The 19,876-nt window shown below is 32.6% G+C and overlaps 1 protein-coding gene across 4 annotated transcripts in view; it reads left to right on the top strand.

Annotated features, from left to right (window-relative positions):
* The window catches only part of LOC148657543 (cadherin-18), a 345,544-nt gene that overhangs the window by 161,670 nt on the left and 163,998 nt on the right, over window positions 1–19,876 (top strand). For all 4 annotated transcript variants that reach the window (XM_088643967.1, XM_088643963.1, XM_088643965.1 and 1 more), the window contains one exon: window positions 9,145–9,260. The gene's annotated coding sequence lies outside the window, so the exon portion shown is untranslated. The remainder of the gene's footprint in view (window positions 1–9,144; window positions 9,261–19,876) is intronic.

The raw sequence follows: 19,876 nt of genomic DNA, 5'->3' as shown, positions 1-19,876 counted from the left end.
CTCTTCACCCCACTTCCCTCAGGCAAGAGATATAAGAGCATACGGACACTTACCCCTAGATTCTTCAATAGCTTCTATCCACAAGCAGTGAGACTGGCGAACACATTTAGCCATCCCCCTCGGACCACACCTACACCATCACCATCTACCTCATTGTAATTTATTTATTGTACGTCTCCAGTCATTGTTTACACGTCTGTATTGTTTACATTCAAACTGTCTGCATGTTTACTTGCACATTGTCTATTGTTTGTTTGTACATTGTCTTGATGCACTGTTTGCACTTTGTTTTGTTTTTTACACTTGTTTTACAATCGAGAGACTTTCTGTAAGTAAGAATTCCATTGTACCAGTACCGGTTACATATGGCAATAAAGTTCAAGTTCAAGTTCAAGTTCATTATAATTGTCTTATTGTTTCTCTGCATTATCTAAGATGTAAATGATTTGTCACCATAAGATGAAATGATAATTAGCATTTGTCTAGCAGGTGAAACCGATTAGTCTCTATAAACACCTAGTACTTTTGCATAAGTTGCTTATTCAGGCTAAATATTCTCTAAGATATCTTCAAGTTTTTTTCTAGCTCTATTAAGTCTGTTTATTAAGTCTCCCACCACAATTATAATTAGATATAATGACCTCCAGGTTTATTCATGATTCTGATGAACTATGAAAATAAAATACAGTATATAACAGAATGAGTTGTAGATTGGATAATGAATTTTGTTTAACACACTTCTAAAATTTGAAAGAAAATATAAATTCAGGAGACACACTACATGTAATTAGCACCAAAACAACTTCTTATTTCTGACCAAGACACTCAGTTAAGAAATTGTTCTGTGACTCTGTCTATCTCAGACAGCAATAACAAAAAGTGACAGCAAGACCAGTATCTCATGAAAGTTAAATTAAAAAAATAACAATCAGAACATATACATTTTACTTGTAATTAGTATCAACACTATCTAATAAAGCTAAAATTGTTTATAATTTCTGATATAACCAGAGAAATATAAATAATACTAATTCAGCTACACCAAAAACGTGTTGCTGTTGTGTTGCAAAGTTCAATTTGAACTAATATTCATAGCATATACAACATACATGTGATTAGTATTTTCTTACTCTGTAAACATTCCTGCTAATAATAATGGTGATCTTAATACTGATAATGATGTACAGATCCAGCCATTCAAAAATGCACAAGGTAAGCTGTGTTAAAATGTGGTGGGCGTAGCGCAATATACCAGATCAAACTGCATGTTAACTGAAATATGATAATAGTATCCGGAAGCACCTTGTAAAAATGCCAGGTGGAGGTAATAAAGCTTAACGTCTCATGTACCGCATTTGAGCTGTCGCCAGGAAATGCCCGGTTTCGAATCCCATCACTGCAGAGGGACAATCTTTTTCCAATTAAGAATTTAAGTTGTATACTCTTTAGACTTTTAATATTTTTAAACTGTGTTAATCATTAAACATTACAAAGTCGGTATATTTTATAAAAGCAAGATTGCTCAGTTGGCAAAAAGTACCAAACCTTTTTTTCATCATAAATATTTTAATTATCCATAAATATTTTATGCATCAAAGTTTTTAACTTGGTAACTTACATGGGTTCTGGTTTTAACATGCTTGTTCTAACATTATTAAGCTTATATTCTGTTGTCCGTAAATAGTTATAACATTTTATCCTTTTCTAAAAATACATAGTAAGGACACAACTTGCTGTTATTGTAAAAAGATAAATGTTGTAGTGATTTAACATCACTTGATAGTTATATTAATATGGAATCATGTAACTAAGCAGCTAAGGTATCACAGGTGGACATTTTGGAAACATTTTGACATTCGTTTCTTTAAAAAAAAAAGTTATATTGTCCTTGTAGTGGTAATGAGCACTGTAATGTAGCGAGCTGCACCCAGGCGGTTCAAAGCTGGATCGAAGCGTTATTTTCGGTTTGTTTCTCATATAGCCGAATGCATAAAAATAGTCCACTATTATAGCTTGTTGTTGACTCTGGCGTGAATTTGTGTATCGGATAAATTAAGTGATGGTATTGTGATTAAGGATTTCTTTGCAAAATTCTTTAAGTTTAAGAAAGGAGGGAAGAAGGATTATTTTTACAATTGGCACTCCAAAGTTCTGACTGATTTAATTCCCTCATTTAGCTGAAACGGATAAGAAATCTTGCATTAGTTATATGTAGTGGAAGGTGCTCTGTTTTATTAACACTCCGACTCAAACCCTGTTCGTACAGTGTTATAGATGTGGGTAATGTCATCCCCATTAAACAACATGCTCACGCTCAAATTCTGCTAAATTAGAAGCATTGCAGAAGGTGATAAACCGTACATTACTTACTGGAGCGCAGTTGAGTTCAAAGAAGGAAGTCTGTGAAGCCCCCAAACATTGATGAGATGTCACGATTCTGTACAGATTACAGAAAAGTGAATGCTGAAACTCCACCACTTAAAACGTTTTTTACAAGTGTAAATCCACCTATTTTCTTACCGATTTATCCAGGACAGGTAACTGTTATTAAACAGATTCTAAAAAGTATGAGGTTTTTTACTGCGATAACAAGCGCAAGTATTCATAGAAAAAGTTAAAACATGGAATACAGTTAATGAATTGAAGTTTGTGAAAACAGTGACAAATCATCCCGAACAAAATACATTTTTAAAATACAAGCAGTTTGAAATTATTAGTCATTATTTATAAGACACTTAACTTTGAATGTGTTGTGATATTTAGAAATACCAACAAATTCAATATAGTGTCTATAATATTTACTATTTTAGTTTTTCAAAGAAATGTTTATTTGTTAAAAGAAAATTCATGGCGAGAGCTGGTTTCAAATCCCCAACCTCCAGCATGCACAGCACACACCTAAACCATTACACCAACATACCACTTAGCAACTTAAGCTGTAGCTACTGTGATAATTTGAGCTATATGAATATAATTCTATCATTATTAATTTCTTTAGATATGCGATTCCATATTATATTCCCTGTTAATCAAATTCTACAAGGTATGCATTTCTTTTACTGTGATAACGATCGCAAGTATTCATAGAAAACATTATAACAATAATAATTGTTAATAATAATTTCTCAATCTTAGTTTCTTATAACACAATTAACAAATTACTTCGTTGTTTTGTAGATATTTGTAGATATTAAACAATCTCATTCTTAAGTAATTTCTCCCTTTTGTGTTCTATTCGCCATTAATACTTTAAAATAATACACATACAAATTGTACCTAATGCTTACCATTCACTTTCATTTCTCTATCTTCTTTAGATAAAGGTTTTAATGCCACAAAATACTAGTCATTGTAGAAAACATAACATGTAGATAATTTCTGTATGTCATATAGAAAATGACATCTATTCAGAAATTCCTTTTTCTGCCTTTTCTTTTGTGTTATTTTTTCAAAACATTGAATAGCAATTTTAGTTAATTGCCTTCACATACACAATAAAATAATTTAATTTAAAGACATACTACAAAACAAGACTGTCTTCTTCTTGGCACAGAAGTTCATAACTTTAATGTTTTTTCCCCAGTTCCCAAAAAAGGGTGAGGTGAGGATATGACATTAAGAAAGTGCTTATTACTAACCACAAACTTCTCTCTATAAAGAATGAGAAAAATGGGAATAATCCTTTAAAAATATAGAAAAACACTACATGCTTCTACTATAAAAGAGACAGCCACAGTTTCTTTCCCTTGAGTCTGTCATTCATCTAGTCAAGACACTAATAAAACTGAAATATGATTTTAGTTGTTGTGTGAGATTGAAATAGAGACTTTATTTGGCTGCATATAAGTAACTGCTTGACTAAAATAAATGCTTGTTTGAATGGGAGACATCTGACTCAAAAGGAGCAGAATTCTTCAGAGCTTTACAGTGAGTAATGCAGTAATGACTGGTCTGAAGGAGAAAATTCTAAGTTTTATTTTTGTCTCCTTTACAACGTACAAAGATTGTACACTAAGATAATCAATTAGTGTGCAACATCAAAAAATGAATGTTCAAAGGCAAGTTCAATATTTAGATTGTGACTGATAATATATTTTGACACAATTATTATTTATATCTATAATAACTTCCCCCATACACCGTTCCAATACATTTTATCAGGGTTGGCTTCTTTATGTATACTATCTTCGATAGATCAATATTCTTTCACCCCAAGGCCTCTTTGATGCACAGAAAGTACAGAACACTGTTACCTAAAATGGTTGCATGCTATGATATGCTGCTGACTCAACAAGCTAAAAGAAGTTCTATAAGCATGGCATAAATGAAGGAAAAACACAAAGATGTAAATGTGAATGCACTACCATGTTTTAGATTAGGGCTTTCAGATGATCAAGGTAAGCAAAATCATTAAACTGAGATTTAATGGAGAATACAAAATGGATCTTAAACAACTGTTATTTGACTCTTCCAAAATAATTTTGAAAGTAATATACCTATTAAAATAAATCCAACCATGTGCATGTAATTTATTAATAAAAATCAAATGAATACTTTCCATTGACAAATGTGATGCTGGAGTCCAGACTAATTTAAGTTATACACAAATATAACACACAAATACAATATCACAAATTTGCAGAAACTACATTTTCCCATGAATCCTTACTCAAAAAATATAAAAATATTTATATTTAATCAAAACATTTTTTTTCATTCTATGCATTTATGTTTTTACAAAAATAAAGTATGTAGATTTTGTATATGATGGAAATGGCTATCAGTCCATCACAGGAAACATACAGACACAAACACATTCACACTAGGGTCAGTTTTCCAAGAAGACAGTTAACCTATCAGTATGTCTTTGGACTGTTAGAGAAAACTTCAAGCACCCAGAAGAAACCCACAAGAACACAGAGAGAACATGGCTCTCTGTGATCAGCAGCTCCACCCAATTGCACCTTTTACTTACACTTGATGTCTTGACTGAGGTTATATTAGTATTAAAATAAAGATTTTCTTTCCCAGAAACTGTGAATAGAATGCATTAGGTATAAAAATCAAAGGACTGCTATTCCTGTTTATTTCATTTTGTATTGTAGCTTAACAGAAGAGACAGTTTTGAAGACAGACTCAAGCTGTGCTGTCCTTTCACACACGATAATTAACTGCCAGCTACTGTAACTGCCATTTTATATGAGAGAACAGTTTTGATTACTTTCATTATTTTAATGAACATCAAGACACACACTACCCGTGAAAGAGCAGCTTAAAAGCAAGAAAAGTCACATTTCTTGTGTGTCATCGTACCTGATGATTATATAAGCCTATAATTAATTTTTTTCAGTAAAATTTCCTTTTCCTTTTTCCAAGTGTCTCCAGAAGCAATAGGCTGTGATGGTTATGGAGGTTTTATCCAAAATTATCCAGATTGATTATATGTTCATCAAATATATTTTTTTTTATGTTTAGCACTACATATTAATAAAATCATACTTGAATTAGTTATTGTTTAGTGATTCACAGATAAAACTTTTTGTTGTGCTGATATGAGGTGATTTATAAGAGGGACAAACTGACTTTATGAAAAAATAACATGCCAAGTTTTTTATAATAATATGCCAGGAATCTAGGTCAGTGAAAAATTGATGAATACTGTTTTTCATGTATTTGGCTGCTTTGATATTACAGTATATTGAATTTTAGCTTTTACTAATGATTATGATCAACTGTTTTTCTAACTTTTATTTGACCTCCAGATGTGTAAATATTGTGGGAAAAGCTATGAAAAATAAATATTCAAAAATAACTAAATATATCAACCTCTAAAAATGTAATTAAGAAAAGCAGTTTGTTTTTTTCTTTTGAACTCTGGCTTGTAAAGAGATTTTCTTCTTGCCTTGTGGCGACAAGCATCATCTTGTTGAAAGATTATGGGTAAAGGATTAGATTGACACTGGTTCTGCAGCAACAAAAAGTGGAGTATAAAATTCAAAAAGCAATCGGCAAAACAGGATAGTAAACTTGCTATCCATATTGACACTTCTAATATTGTCATTAACAACCAATTACGCAATTTGATTTAACAAACCTAGTGAACTTTTTGTAGTTTCTCCTGCTTTCATATGCTACATCATTGCCAAAAAAAGCACAATAATGGTATTTTAAATAACATTGATTTTTAATAATTTCCAAAGCAATGTCATCTACAGATCTAGCCATTCAAAATGCGCAATGTATGCTCCGCTAAAACACGATGGACGATCCGCAACAGACTGCAAAGTACCGAATGTGTTTTTTAAATAGGTATACCACCAGGTGGAGATGGGCTTAGCTGAGCTGAGCTTAACGTCGCATGTGCAGCATTTGGGCTGTAGGCAGAAAATGCCCAGTTTCAAATCCCAGTGAATGCTGAGGGAAAATCTTTTGCCAATTACAGAATTTAAATTGTATACTGTAATACTGTAATAATTTTACCTTCCACCTTCTTCATACTGTAAATATTTTAATTAAGCATAAATATTTTATGAATCAAAGTCTTTAACTTGGTAAATTACATTGGGTTGTAGTTTTAACATGCTTGTTCTAACATTATAAAGCTTATATGCTGTAAATAAAAAGTTATAATGTTCTATCCTTTTCACATGGACTTGAACCTGACTCTCCTGTGTTGCACAACAGTTTTGCCGGCTGAGCTACAGAAGACCTCCTTCACCACCAGCAATTTCTTTAGATATGCGATTCCATATTATATTCCCTATTAATCAAATTCTAAAAAGTATGTGTTTTTTTACTGTGATAACTTTTTATGAAGTATATAAACTTAATATAGTCAGAAGGAGCTCGTAAAAACTTTTTCAAAATAACCACAGTATGCAACCGAGTGAAAGACTTTGATGCTTAAAGTGTTTATGAAGAAAGTGGAATACTGGTGTCTATTTTTTTTACACTACCAATACCAGCCATTTACAGTCTACATAATATGTTTATATTTCTAAATTAACATAGTTTATGACCTTAAGACACGTTATGCTCCTCTTCTTTTTATGCTCAGCTACTAAAATTTCCCTTTAGTTGTAAAATTCCATATTAATATTCAATATTAAGTGGATTTAAACATGCCCAGTAAAGAGATTAAATGAAGCACCACAAGTGCCGTCTGTCAGTCATTTTGGCTAGCCAATCACATTGTGCGGTATTCCGCGCTAATCTGCAGATAATTTAGCAAAGTATGGGCTTTTACTGCGCATTTTGAATGGCTGCATCTATATGTATTTCAGCATTTTTACTACAAGCCAATGATAGTCATATCTTCATTTTTATAGAATGGAATAATGGAATATGGAGATAATGGAAACCTTTATCTCTGATTCACTGGGTGAACATTACATTTAGATAAAACCAGTACTGTTAACATTACATTCAGGAAGCAAAAGCATTAACTACAAATATAAGATAGAAAAATTAATTTGGAGGAGTTACCAATGAAAGGTTTAGGTGTTCATGTTGACCCATCATTTTCCTCTTTTATCAACAAATTCACAAACTTATTATCGCGAAAATGTGAAAATCTCTTTGTAGCACAGATACATTGAAGACATGATATACAGATGCAGCCATCTAGAGTGCACATCAAACCCTCCATTAGCGGTAAACAAATTGAGTTGTACTGCAATGCGTTTTGGCATGCCAAATTCAGCACTTCACTTCCCAAAGAAGATCAATAGGTGGCACTTGGGGTGCATTAGATGTTAGTGAAACAGTATCTTAATTTAATCTGTTTTACCACTTCTTCAAATCCACTTCAATATGAAATATTAATATGGAACCTAAAGAGAACACAAACTAAAGGGAAATGTTGGTGGCTGATGATAATAATAACATAATTTAATATTGGCTCCATATTTTATGAACAATATTAATTTATCTATATAAATATATTTACATAGCTGGTAGTGGTAGCTGCAAATAAAAAAAAATAAGGTACACAACAGTATTCCTCCTTCTTCATAAAACTTTTCTGCATCAAATACTTTAACTCAATCACTTGCTGTTTTGGCGAACCATGGAGTACATTAGTTCATATCGCGAGAATTACTGTTCAACAGTAACTGTATTTATGTGAAATATGTGCATATGACCATATAAAGCAGAATACCAGAAACTCAATATAGGTTGAAATTATGCATCTTGTTATGAGTATTGAAATAATCCTTTCTTTGAATCCCTGTATATAGTGAAGACATGTATCAGCTGAATACAACATCATTCAAATCACTATTCGAAACGTATTTTCATCGGACTCTATTTGTTTTTTACATTTTTATTTGCTTTTTAATTAAATCTGTTTTTAAAGCTACTATGTATAATATACTTTTAATCATTTTTTTTGTTTTATAATTATTATTTATACATACTGTAATTACTAATTATTTTCTATACTGTATATACTTAAAAATTATAATTCTGTTAGTGTTATCGAGATAGCAGCCTGGTAAGAACATCAAGTCTGGCAAGTAGAGCCACATAATCATATTCTGGAACAGATTACTTTTGATGGGATGTCAGTTTGAAAAACTGTTGTTTAAAAAAAATAGTTGCATAATTATTGACTACAAATATCTTTTCATGATACTGAAATTGTTTTATAGTTACAAATAATTCTAAGTATTTTATTTTTGGGGGATAGCAAAAGGTATTATGAACGATTTTTAAATTGGCTTTTAACTGCCATTTAACTTTAACTATAACTGCCATTTACTTCAAGATATTACCAGATTACCTTCAAGCCTTTTACAAAATACTAGGTGTTTTTTTTTGGCAATTTAATATTAGAGTTGACTAGGTTATAAAAAAACAATGAAATATTTCTATTATTTTCAGTTCATAGTTATTTTTCATACAGAGTATATGTAGATGAAAATCATTCTAAAAACCTAAGTTCTCAGATAAAGTAACTTTATTGCTCTGTTGATCTCATTTAAAACGGCAGTACACAAATGCTTCACTGAACAGATGTGTCAGAAACCATTTATAACAAGGCAATCCTTTTATGCGATTTATGTGCCTAAGATGATAAGGAAGGATTACTTGAGAATTAACAACAATCCAAGTAGAACTGGTTGTTTTCCTTTTTTTCAGAGTCTTCTATTTACTTGTAATCACCAATACCACTCTGTACTAAAATTCAACTCAAAGGAAAAATTGCTTCTCTGGCACTACAAACCTGAAGACTCAGGCTAATACAATTTAATGAGGTAAGTGATTAAAAAGTTTAACCTGTCTGTAGAAAACTACATTTTATTGTTATTTCTTTGACTGAAGCACATTCTTCCAAACCACTTTTGAAAACACCACATTTGTACCAGAAATATTTGGACTGATGAAGTATTGTAGTATTACTGACACCAAGACCTTCATAACCTTTATCTTTGTAAAAATAGAACTGCGTACGGCACTGGAATGAAGAAAATAGATAATTCCAGTTAATAGGGTTCAAAGAATAGGACATTAATGTTTTATGTTTTATTTAATGATTTATCAGTGAAACACGCTCTTATGTTACATTGTTTTGTTAGCATCTGATTCAGGTATTTGTGGTTGACTTAAACATTTTCTAATAATTTCAGATCATTACATGAAAAAGCTGTTTAGCTTCTATATCTAATTTATATTGCATTTTCCATAACAAATGAGAAGAAGTGTACAATGTATTGTTGTGTTTAATAATAATAATAATAATAATTAAAGTGAAAGTAACACATATTGTTCACTGAATAAACATAGAATGTAATGTATGTGAATTTGCATATTAAATTTGTTTTAGATGATAGCTTATAACTTTCAACCAATATGTAAAAATAATACTATATTAGTATTTAGTATTTTATTATTTTTCATGAAGGAAATAGCTTGAAAGGCTTTATAAATGTAGTTGTGGTTAAATGCTTCCTTGGAGTAAGCTTGGAGCCAAATTTTCACAGGATCCACATCATCTAACACAAATATATAGGAATGATATTCAGGTTTTTTTTTTCATTTTGGTTATCCTTTAAATCTTGTCATTTTAAAACAATTTCAGTTGAAAGTATTATGGTGTCATTAAATCTTAATGCATTAGTGCACTATTGTGGGTTTGTGAAAGGTGACTCATGATGTTTACAGCAGAGACATATGATTTAGAAAACAGAAAAAAGAACAAAATGTGGTTTGAATGACAGCCATCTATACCTGGGAACTAAAGATAGAAAAAATGTTTGCATGTTTTGTTTCAAAAAAGCAACACCAGTGTCACCCACAGAAATAAAAAAAAATATTGACGCTTTTCTGGTGGAATAAAGTGAAAGCTTTATTGGATTTTTGTGCTTAATGACTGTTAAACATTCAGCCAAAGCCTGGGGCTGTTCCTGTGATAGTAGATGAGTAAAAAGCAAGGCCAATCTAATAAGAGGTCACTGTCTAGAATTCATTTCCACTTACTAGGAGTGCCAAGTATTTTGAGAGTCTGTGAAGAGCAATAAACATTTTCAATTCTAATATATATACAATGAATTCTTGCTGGCTATCCATATCTGTTATGTAACTTAAATTCGAACTACTTTCATTAGAATGTAAAATAACTGTTAAGTATGAAAACATTATAGTAAGCTGTGTTCACCCAGTGAGGTTTCCCCCAATACAGGTATGCCATAATGTGTCACAAAAATGTGACTATAGGTTCCCTGAGCAAAGGATTTTCATTAAAATGTACTGATCCCTGAAATGGCTTCTGCCTCATTGTAGCTCCATGCACAAAATTTATTTTTCCATCTATTTTCTCTGAATTCCATACCAGAGTAGCATTGTGATGCTCCCAACATCACAATTCTCACTTACATTTCTGCTGTGCTTGTGCATGTAATTGTATATATATATATTTTGTGTGCTTCATCCCTGCATTATGTCAGCTAAACATAAAGGGTCAACCAATCATGATGCTGAAAATAAAAAAAGAATTAAAGTGATGATTTTAATGGAGAAAAAGTCAGTTTTACATAGACTGCAAGCTGAGGTATCTGCAGCTTCACTTGCCCAGGAATGTGGCATCGATTAATCTTCTATCTGGAAAAATGGGAAAAATAAAGAGAAAATATGTGTCTTTGTTAAAGCTTCACCTTCAGTTATTATTATTATTATTATTATTATTATTATTATTATTATTATTATTATTATTATTAAATACACTGTATACTGTATGTTGTATAAAATGTCTAGTTCATAGTGTTAAGAAGGAATTTTGGAAAAATCTTTTACATAAGGTATTTGTTTTTTCCGATGTTTCCTTCAACACATTGGAGGGGGACTTACTATATATTCTTTTAATTGGAAGTCAAGAAAATGTAAATATTTCTCAGCACATATAAATAATACCAATAATTTTAAGTTAATCTAATAAAAGATCAACTGAGGCTTAACCTGGTATTGAAAATTCAGTTCTATTCAGATCTGCCATTGATAAAAGGACAGATGTATAAAATATTTGGTAAAGAATAAACTGTTTAGTCAAAAACAATGCAACCAAGTAGCAATCTTGGCCGCAAAAAAAATATTTTAAAGACATTTATAGAGTTAAATTTTAAACATTCTTTGCATAAGTTACCCATAAATATTTTTTCAACATGTTGTCTATATTAAATGTCATCATCCAGGTGTTTTGAATTTCTTAAATCTTTTTCAATTTCCTTTGCAGTTTCTACTGAGTTTGCTCATACTCTTATTTCAGTATCATGTGTGAACGTCACGGGTTTGTTCACTATACCAAAATCTAGATTAACTCTATAAATCAGAAAGTGCAGTTATACCAATACAGATATATCTTTGTCTACCTATTACAACACTTCTAAGCAGGGCATTCATCCCTTATCAGTATACTGTTCTCTGTCATTTACCAGTTTTTGATCTATGTACAGTACATCAGTTTCTTTGAAAGCATTTCATTCTTTCATTAAAAAAAGGAATCCTTTATGAAAATCTGAATATACCATATTATATGCACACTCTGTGTCCATCACAAGTGTTGCTTGTTTAAAAAAATTGGTTAAGCAAGATTTGTCAACATCTATGTTGTCTATAAACTCAAATCCTATTGCACTTTAAAAAAACTCTATTTTAGTTCGAATTATCGTTTCTATAATGATGCACATAAGCATATAATACAAGTAAGGTGTATTAGTTTATAATTATATACATTAATGCAGACAGCAGATATATAACCCTACAACTCACAACTGACAACCCACTGAAGTTAAGCTGGCATGAGCCTGGCTAGTACCTAGATGGAAGACCTCCTTGGAAAAGCTAAGGCTGCTGCTAGAAGAGATGTTAGTGGACCAGAAGGGAGCTCTCACCCTGCAGTCCTTGTTGGTCCTGATGCAGTAGTTTAGCAATGTATTCCCCATCATGGGGACTGATGGAGACTTTAATCCTGTAAAAAAAGCACCGTCCTTCGGATGAGATGCAAAATCTAGGTCCTAATTCTCTGTGGTCATTAAACATTTTAGGACATTTCTCTAAAAAGTAGGGACATAACCCCAGCATCCTGGACACATTTTCCCCTGGCCTTTACCAATCATGGCCTCCTAACAATCCCTATGCACGAACTGGCTTCATCACTTTGTTCTCCTCCCCTCTGCTAGCTGATGTGTGATAAACGTACTGTGAGCACTTTGGCTGCATCATCCAGGTGGGTTCTGCATATTGCTGGTTGTAGAGGGGAGTCCCCATTACCTGTAAAGGGCTTTCAGTGGAGGTTTTGATTATTATTAGATTCAGGTTTCTTACTCTTTTTAGGGATGGGTGTTGCGTTTCAAAGGACTGTTGGAAGAGTTTAACACTTATTGGTTCCTGAAGTAAAATTAGTAGAATCTGTTTAACTTAAGTGTCTATAGTACCCAATGGGACTTCCACTTATTCTTTACAAATATTGCTTAACACAGAACTTTTTAATCCCTCAGTAAAAACCATATGTTCGATTTCTTCCATGGTGAATTCCAAAGTGAAATTGTCATTTAATATAACAAGTCATTTCCCTGTCATCTTCTTAATGTTTCTCATTATTATCTCACAGTCCCTTTATTTCATTCTTTACTATTCCTTTCTGTGTATAAAGGTGAAAAGAAATGTTTTCTTATTTACATTTAATCTTCTTTGCAAAATCATTTTTAACTCCCTCTTGGCCTTTACAATGCCAATGTTTACCTTTATTTAATTGAATATACTCTTTTTCCCAAAATCAATCATAATGTTAAATAATTTTATAAAGTGTTTTGTTTCTCCTAGTTAGGTTGGGAGATCACCAAAGAAAATTAGTTTCTTGTTGCAGTACTCGGTGTTAGTGGACAGTTGGTGGGACTCTTCTCTATTGGCCAAAACCTCGAGAACAATACCCAAATATAGTGACTGGGTGATATTGTAATTTAGGAGGAACCATCTTTTGGATGTATGGAACTGAAGTCTCGACTACTTTGTCATTAAAGAACACATTACACCGTACTACTACACTTTACCCAGGTGGATGCAGCATAGTGGTAGGTGTACAGAGACCTTCATATATGCAAGTCAGTTTAGAATCCTTTGTTATGAAATGTGCTATATTATTATTATGCAAGTTATTATTATCAAGAACATCAAAAAATAAAAGTACAAAAACAGTGGAACATTTACTGAAACAGTAGAACGTTTACTGTCAGTAGCTAATAATAACTTTAAAGTCTTTGCCAAAGTGGTATGATTGAATGAAACAGCACTGCATTGATTGTTGAAGGGTACAACATACTGAGACTTTTCCATACTGCAGAAAATTACTCATTTTATAGAAGAAACATTTCTTTGTTTTTTTAACTTTTTTTTCTTGATGTCAAATTCTAAACTGAATACCCATTGTGAAGTGCACAGTCTCGGTGCACAGACTCCACTGGCGAACCTGACCAGCTGCAGGAAGCCAATTGTTCAGGTGACTCTTTAAAAACAGGAAGTGGAATCTTCTGGTGTTGATCTAAGAGAGTTGATGTCTACTGCTGGAGGGATCAGAAGGCAAAACTCTTGCGTGCACCACTCACCAGAGAAGGACTGACCAAGGAACTTGTGAGTTTTTAAGGTTGTATGAAGAGTCTTGTTGAGAGACACTCTAATGTTGAAAATAGAGAAGAGTTTGAGAGAATGTTTTTGGAAAAAGGCTTTGTGGTTTGTTTGGAGGCTTGTAAGTAGTGTAGCTGCCTGGCCATGATAGTGAGCACCTGTAAAAAGTTTAGGCAGGAGTTCAAAGAAGCTTAGGTTTTTGTTTTATGGGTATTTGGTTTTAGTTTTTTGCTTTCCCTGCATCCTAAATAAACTGAGTTTTCAAAGAGCTGTGTTTTTGGTGTGTTTGTTGGTCCAGACCTACGTATTTTTTAAAATCCTGGTATGACATGCCCCTGGGTATGTCACATCATGCTATACAGAAGTTTGGTTTTCACTGCATCTTTTGTACCTTTTATTCTGTTGCATATTACTTTTATTTTTTATATCTACAAATTATATATGTATTTATCTGTGCATTTTCAGAAAGCCACATATTCCTGGAGATCATAGGGTCCTGGCAATCTGGGGCTTAACCTGGAAACATAGAGCATTAGGCAAGGCAGGACTGGACCTTGGACAAGTCCATACAGGGAACACATGTGAATTGTACAAAATATATACAAAAAATACTCAAACACAGCTCTTATGACTGATACTTTAAAACCCACTGTGTAAATGCTGAAAATACCCAGATTATTCTAATCTCACTGAAATGTTCATATATTCAAATTCAATTAACAGAAGCCTAATTCATGTACAGCCACCCACCGGACCTCCTACAGGATGGCCATTCTTCTGCAAGAAAGTCCCAGGTCATTTAAACTAAAGTATGTTAGTATCACTAAATAAGCTTCAAATTGCAGAGGGCAAAACAAGTTAATTAATGATAATTGGAAACCTGCAGCTGTTAGTTAAATTAAACACTATTAAGTTTTAGAATAGTAATAAAGCACACCACAAGAAAATCAAGTAGTGTATAGTCCTGTTTTTAGCTATGTTTATAAGTGATTTACTATTTTATTCATGTTCTTCAGCTAAATATAATGTATACTTAACCAAAATTGGAAACCTATTTTAATGTGTGCTTCATTTTAAGTGTCATCAAGTTAACTGCACAATCATTATATACAATACATATATAAACAGGCTATTAGAAATCCACAGGAAACTGTAAAAATGATAAAATGTGCAAATACATTGGTCTACAAATGTAAACCCAACACAAACCAGATGCACAAATACAGAAAAGAGATAATATGGACATTGAATGTGGGACAGAACTACAATATAGCATGTGGTAGATCAGAATACTGTACATTTGGTTTTGAAAGTTGGCATAATACTCTTATGAGCCTGTCTTTTCATTACCTAGAAACTATTATAACAAAATTAATAAAACTTCTTGGATTAGATAAGATCACTTTATTAACCATATACAGTTTCTTGCATTAGGAATTTGTCTTTTCACATACCTCAGCTTGCTCTCCATGAGACACACAAACAGGGAGAGAAGCTTGGGGTCAGCACACAGGGTCAGCCATTGTACAGCGCACCTGGAGAAGCTGGGGTTAAGGGCCTTGCTTAGGAGCCCAGTGGAGTAGGATTCCTCCACCAGCCGCAGGATTTGAACCGGCAGCCTACCAGCCACAGGCACAGATCCTTAGCCACAGAGCCACCGCTCCTATAGCCTGCTGTACTGTAATTCTCCTCTGGACTATTTCCAGAGTAGCACTTTTTTATCTATTGTCATGACAGCTTAGTTATGCAAGACCAGCATTTTCAATAGCCAGTCTGACTATGTCACCTAGAATCATATTTCTGTTCTTTAGTACTATTAATCTTTTCTATAACTTTACATGAAATACATGTCAGTTCCATTGGTCTGTAATTAATTAATTATGTTTTGCCCTCCTTATATGAATGAGTGATGCATTAGAAATTTTCTAGGCAATGTATATTACCTCTGTTTGAGTGACTATTAAAAGGGTTTTGATATTGGTCTATGAGTAACATCTGTTTCCTTAAGTATAGTTGGCAGATTAAGATCAAATCGTGGAGATATGTTTATTTGAAGTGTTTCTGGTACCTGTAACACTTCTGTTCTTACCATACTTATATTTATTTCTGCCTGAATTTGTCAACTACAGTTTATCTATCAAAAATAGCTTGTCCTAGGAAAAAAAGAGAAAAGACAGTGCGCCATGACTCTTGTCAATCAGCAAATTACAGAGTTGATGTAAGTTACCAATGCAATTTGTATCCTGTGCTTGTTCTTACAAATATGCAGTTTTCACTTTTTGTTGAACTTAAGACAGTTGGAAGTAGCAATTGATATTATTAAATATTATATAAACAATATGTTTCATAATTAATATAATAGGAAAATGTAAAAGTAATGATTGCATAAGTATTCAAACCCTTTGCTGTGGCAAACCTAAATTAATTTACAATAGGTATACAAAATGACATTAACAAGCAACACAACTGATAAGGCCACATTAGACCAAATTTGGATTTTTATTCATATTGATAACAGTTACAGACATTGCTGACACTAAGTGAATTCACAAATGTGTCAACAAGGAAGGGGCAGAGTGAAGTGGAAAAATAATAGTTCTTATCATGTGGCATTTTCCTATGACTAACTACATGAAGAGGTATTTCACATTCAGTGCATATAAATCAAGTAGCTTTGCCATGCAATTTCTCTCTCCTTCCTTCCAGGTTATAAACTAATCAACTGATGTTCAGACTGTAGTTACTGAAAATGTTTTTTTCTCATTGCTGTTTTGCAAAGGTTGCAATGAACAAGACTTAAATACTTTTTAACAGAAAAAAAACAATCTTTAATAAACTTCTAAACAATTCATGAGCATTTCAAATGTTTACATTGAAAAGCAAGTAATGTTTACTGATTAAGACTTTTGACTTTGTACAAGGAAAATAAACATATAGCCCAGTTCTTAGTTTTACCCCAGAGACTGTTACTCTGTTGAAAGTAAATCAGTTGTAAACTAGAATCATTATTTTCAAAGTGATTTATTCATAAAGAGTCTCTGAAGTTACTCAAGTGGTGTAGATTAAAAAAGTCAGAAATAAAATTAATAATACTGAATTAACTGTCAAATTTGAATGTTTATTAGCATTGCATCATATATCAGCATTTATTTCTTAATATAATTGGAAACTAAAAGATTGGAAACTAAAAGCATGTAACAAAATGTTGCCTATTTGAAATAATTTTCTTTTTTAATTTAGAAGAAAATTATATTTTTATTTTCTAGATATTTGATAACAGTGTAAGTGGCACTCCCAGATTCATAGCATTCATAAGAGGTAAAAAGTCCCTTGTTATAAGACATCGGTAATTGCTTGGTACAACATAACATTTGACCAATTGTCAACAGTATGACCATTGAACACCTGAAGAAGGCTTCACAGCTGAAACATTGTTTTCTCTCTTCTCTGTTCAGCAAACATAATAGAATATATCTGTGAAACGGTATGTTGTGATACCAAAGGATGATTGTTCACTCAGGGATAACAAGGAGAAGAGTTAATAACTTCAAGTAAAATACATCAACTATAAGTTATGATCTTCCTCATAAGTTTTATCAGTCTCAAATAATTACACCACATTCATATTCTCAGATACAAGTAAATATGCATCTACTATTGTGAACCATACATCATATGTGTTTGGAATAAAAGTTCAATGTTTGAGAACTGTATTGTGAATAAAGAAGTTTTATACTCAAAAATCCATTAGTCAAAAGTCCTTGATGAGTTCAAATTTCCCTGTGAGAAGAGAAGAGCTGGCTTCATGGTCCAACTTGTCAGTTGCTTGCTCTGCGCTGGCAGTGTCCAGTTGCCAAAAGGAGAGAGAGAGAGCTTAGGACTCGGCAGCTAGCACAACTCTCGGGCAGCTCTGCAAGGAAGTAGTCAGTGCACAGCAGTTAGGTGCAGCTGTAAGGTAGACAGTTGGTAGAACTTGATTTTTCCAGGTTATGGGTTGGTGCTGAATATGCTAGCATATTATGCAAGGATCTTGTTTGATTTTGATGATCAGGCGAAAATAATAGTGGGTTTGTGAATACAAGATGTTGTCTGTTGCAAAAAGAATGTTTATACTTCACTGAGTCACTGTCTTGGCCTGGCGTCCTGGAGAAAAGTTTAAGTCCTGACTAGGACTGCTTGCAACCTTTATGTGGTTGGAAAGGTCAGAGAGCCAGTTTAGATAGAAAGAGATAAATAGCCAGTGAGGTAACCAATGAAAAATTAGTTGGTTACCTGCTAGGTGTAAGGTGCAGCATCATAGTTGGTGACTGGTCAAGAATCGTATCAGGTATTGTCTTGAAGGTTACTCTGTGGGTCCCTCATTGGTGGATCTTCCTTTGGGTGATGAACAGTTATCTTGTAGTTTTGTGAAGAAAAAGACTATAGACTTGATGGAGCCCGCCTTCGGGATATACCATTACAGGGTTCAGCTTGGATAAAGCTTTACAATGTATCTTATCAGAGGTCCTCTTACAACATTCCACTTATAGAGAAGCACCAAGCTGCTTGGGCAAGGCAACAAAAAGGTTCTTAGAAATCTTTAATAACATTTAGTGCTAAGTGAAATAATATATCTTGATTCTACAAAGTATATTCACTCCTTTCTGTCTTTAACTTAAATTCAAAATGAACATGTATTTACAGGAAGGTTACTTCTTTATTTTCGTGTTTTTACTTCATTAATTTGATTGAGAATAAGTCAGCTTTATTATGAATTATACTACAAAGGTGACAGATATTGTTGTTTGTGAATTCCTGACAGTATTTTAAGATCTGTTGCCTAAATTAATCTCAATTTAGAGGTATTTATTTTGATTGTGATAGCTTCCCCACAGAGAAATATACTACAAAAAATATGTGTACAACATATGTGGTGCATAAACTAAGCCTAATGATTTATTATCTTAATGAAAAACAACTCTAAAAAAACTAAAACTATATGATGAAAAATCATTGCCTCTTAATTAGGATACAAAAGAACTTTAGCAGTTGAAGAAGGTTTAAATGAAAACAAAGATGTCAAATTTAAGTAAAAAATATAATAATACAGAAACTCTATCATTTTTCAGATAGATTTTTCTGACAGTCAACTGAACAACAATTTTCACAATAGTTTTTTCTCAGTGACTGGAAGATGTTTTCCCTACTTGATTACCTGCAATGTCCATTTCACAGACTCCTCTAGAATTGTTCAAATGTTCTTATTGTTTTATAGAAAAATGACAACAAAACAAGCTGAAAGATGACCACTAGCTGTCTTTTCTAATAGATAATTGTTTTTATTAGTGTATGATGTCCATTTCTTGTTGATGATAAGCCTGATGGTTTTTGCTTCTGCACATCACAAGGAATACCCATCATACTGAACATTTGAGGGGTCCTGCACATTCTGTCAGGGTCTATCAGAAGCAGAAATTAAATGAATGATTAAACACAGGGATTTTTAAAATTACAAGTAAAGACATTTAATATAGTGTCAGACTGCACTGCTTAATTATCCACATTAAACTATGAAACTGAGAAAACCTTTAGAAAATCCTATAATAGATCTGTAGAACCAGAATCACAGTATACTGAATTTGTTAATTTGTACAATTCTTTATGACAAAGAAAATGCACAAAGCCCATTAAGCAAACAGTAGGCCACTTATGTACGCTCAACTTGAAATCACTTAAGTGTGTAATTTTTTAGCAATGCTTATTTTTAAGTGTAACTTTT

Source organism: Lepisosteus platostomus, chromosome 8 (genome assembly GCF_059453375.1).
Source record: "Lepisosteus platostomus isolate fLepPlt1 chromosome 8, fLepPlt1.hap1, whole genome shotgun sequence".
NCBI classification, from domain to species: domain Eukaryota; kingdom Metazoa; phylum Chordata; class Actinopteri; order Semionotiformes; family Lepisosteidae; genus Lepisosteus; species Lepisosteus platostomus.
The sequence above is the reverse complement of the archived record's forward strand: the minus strand, read 5'-3'. Positions and strand labels throughout refer to the sequence as shown.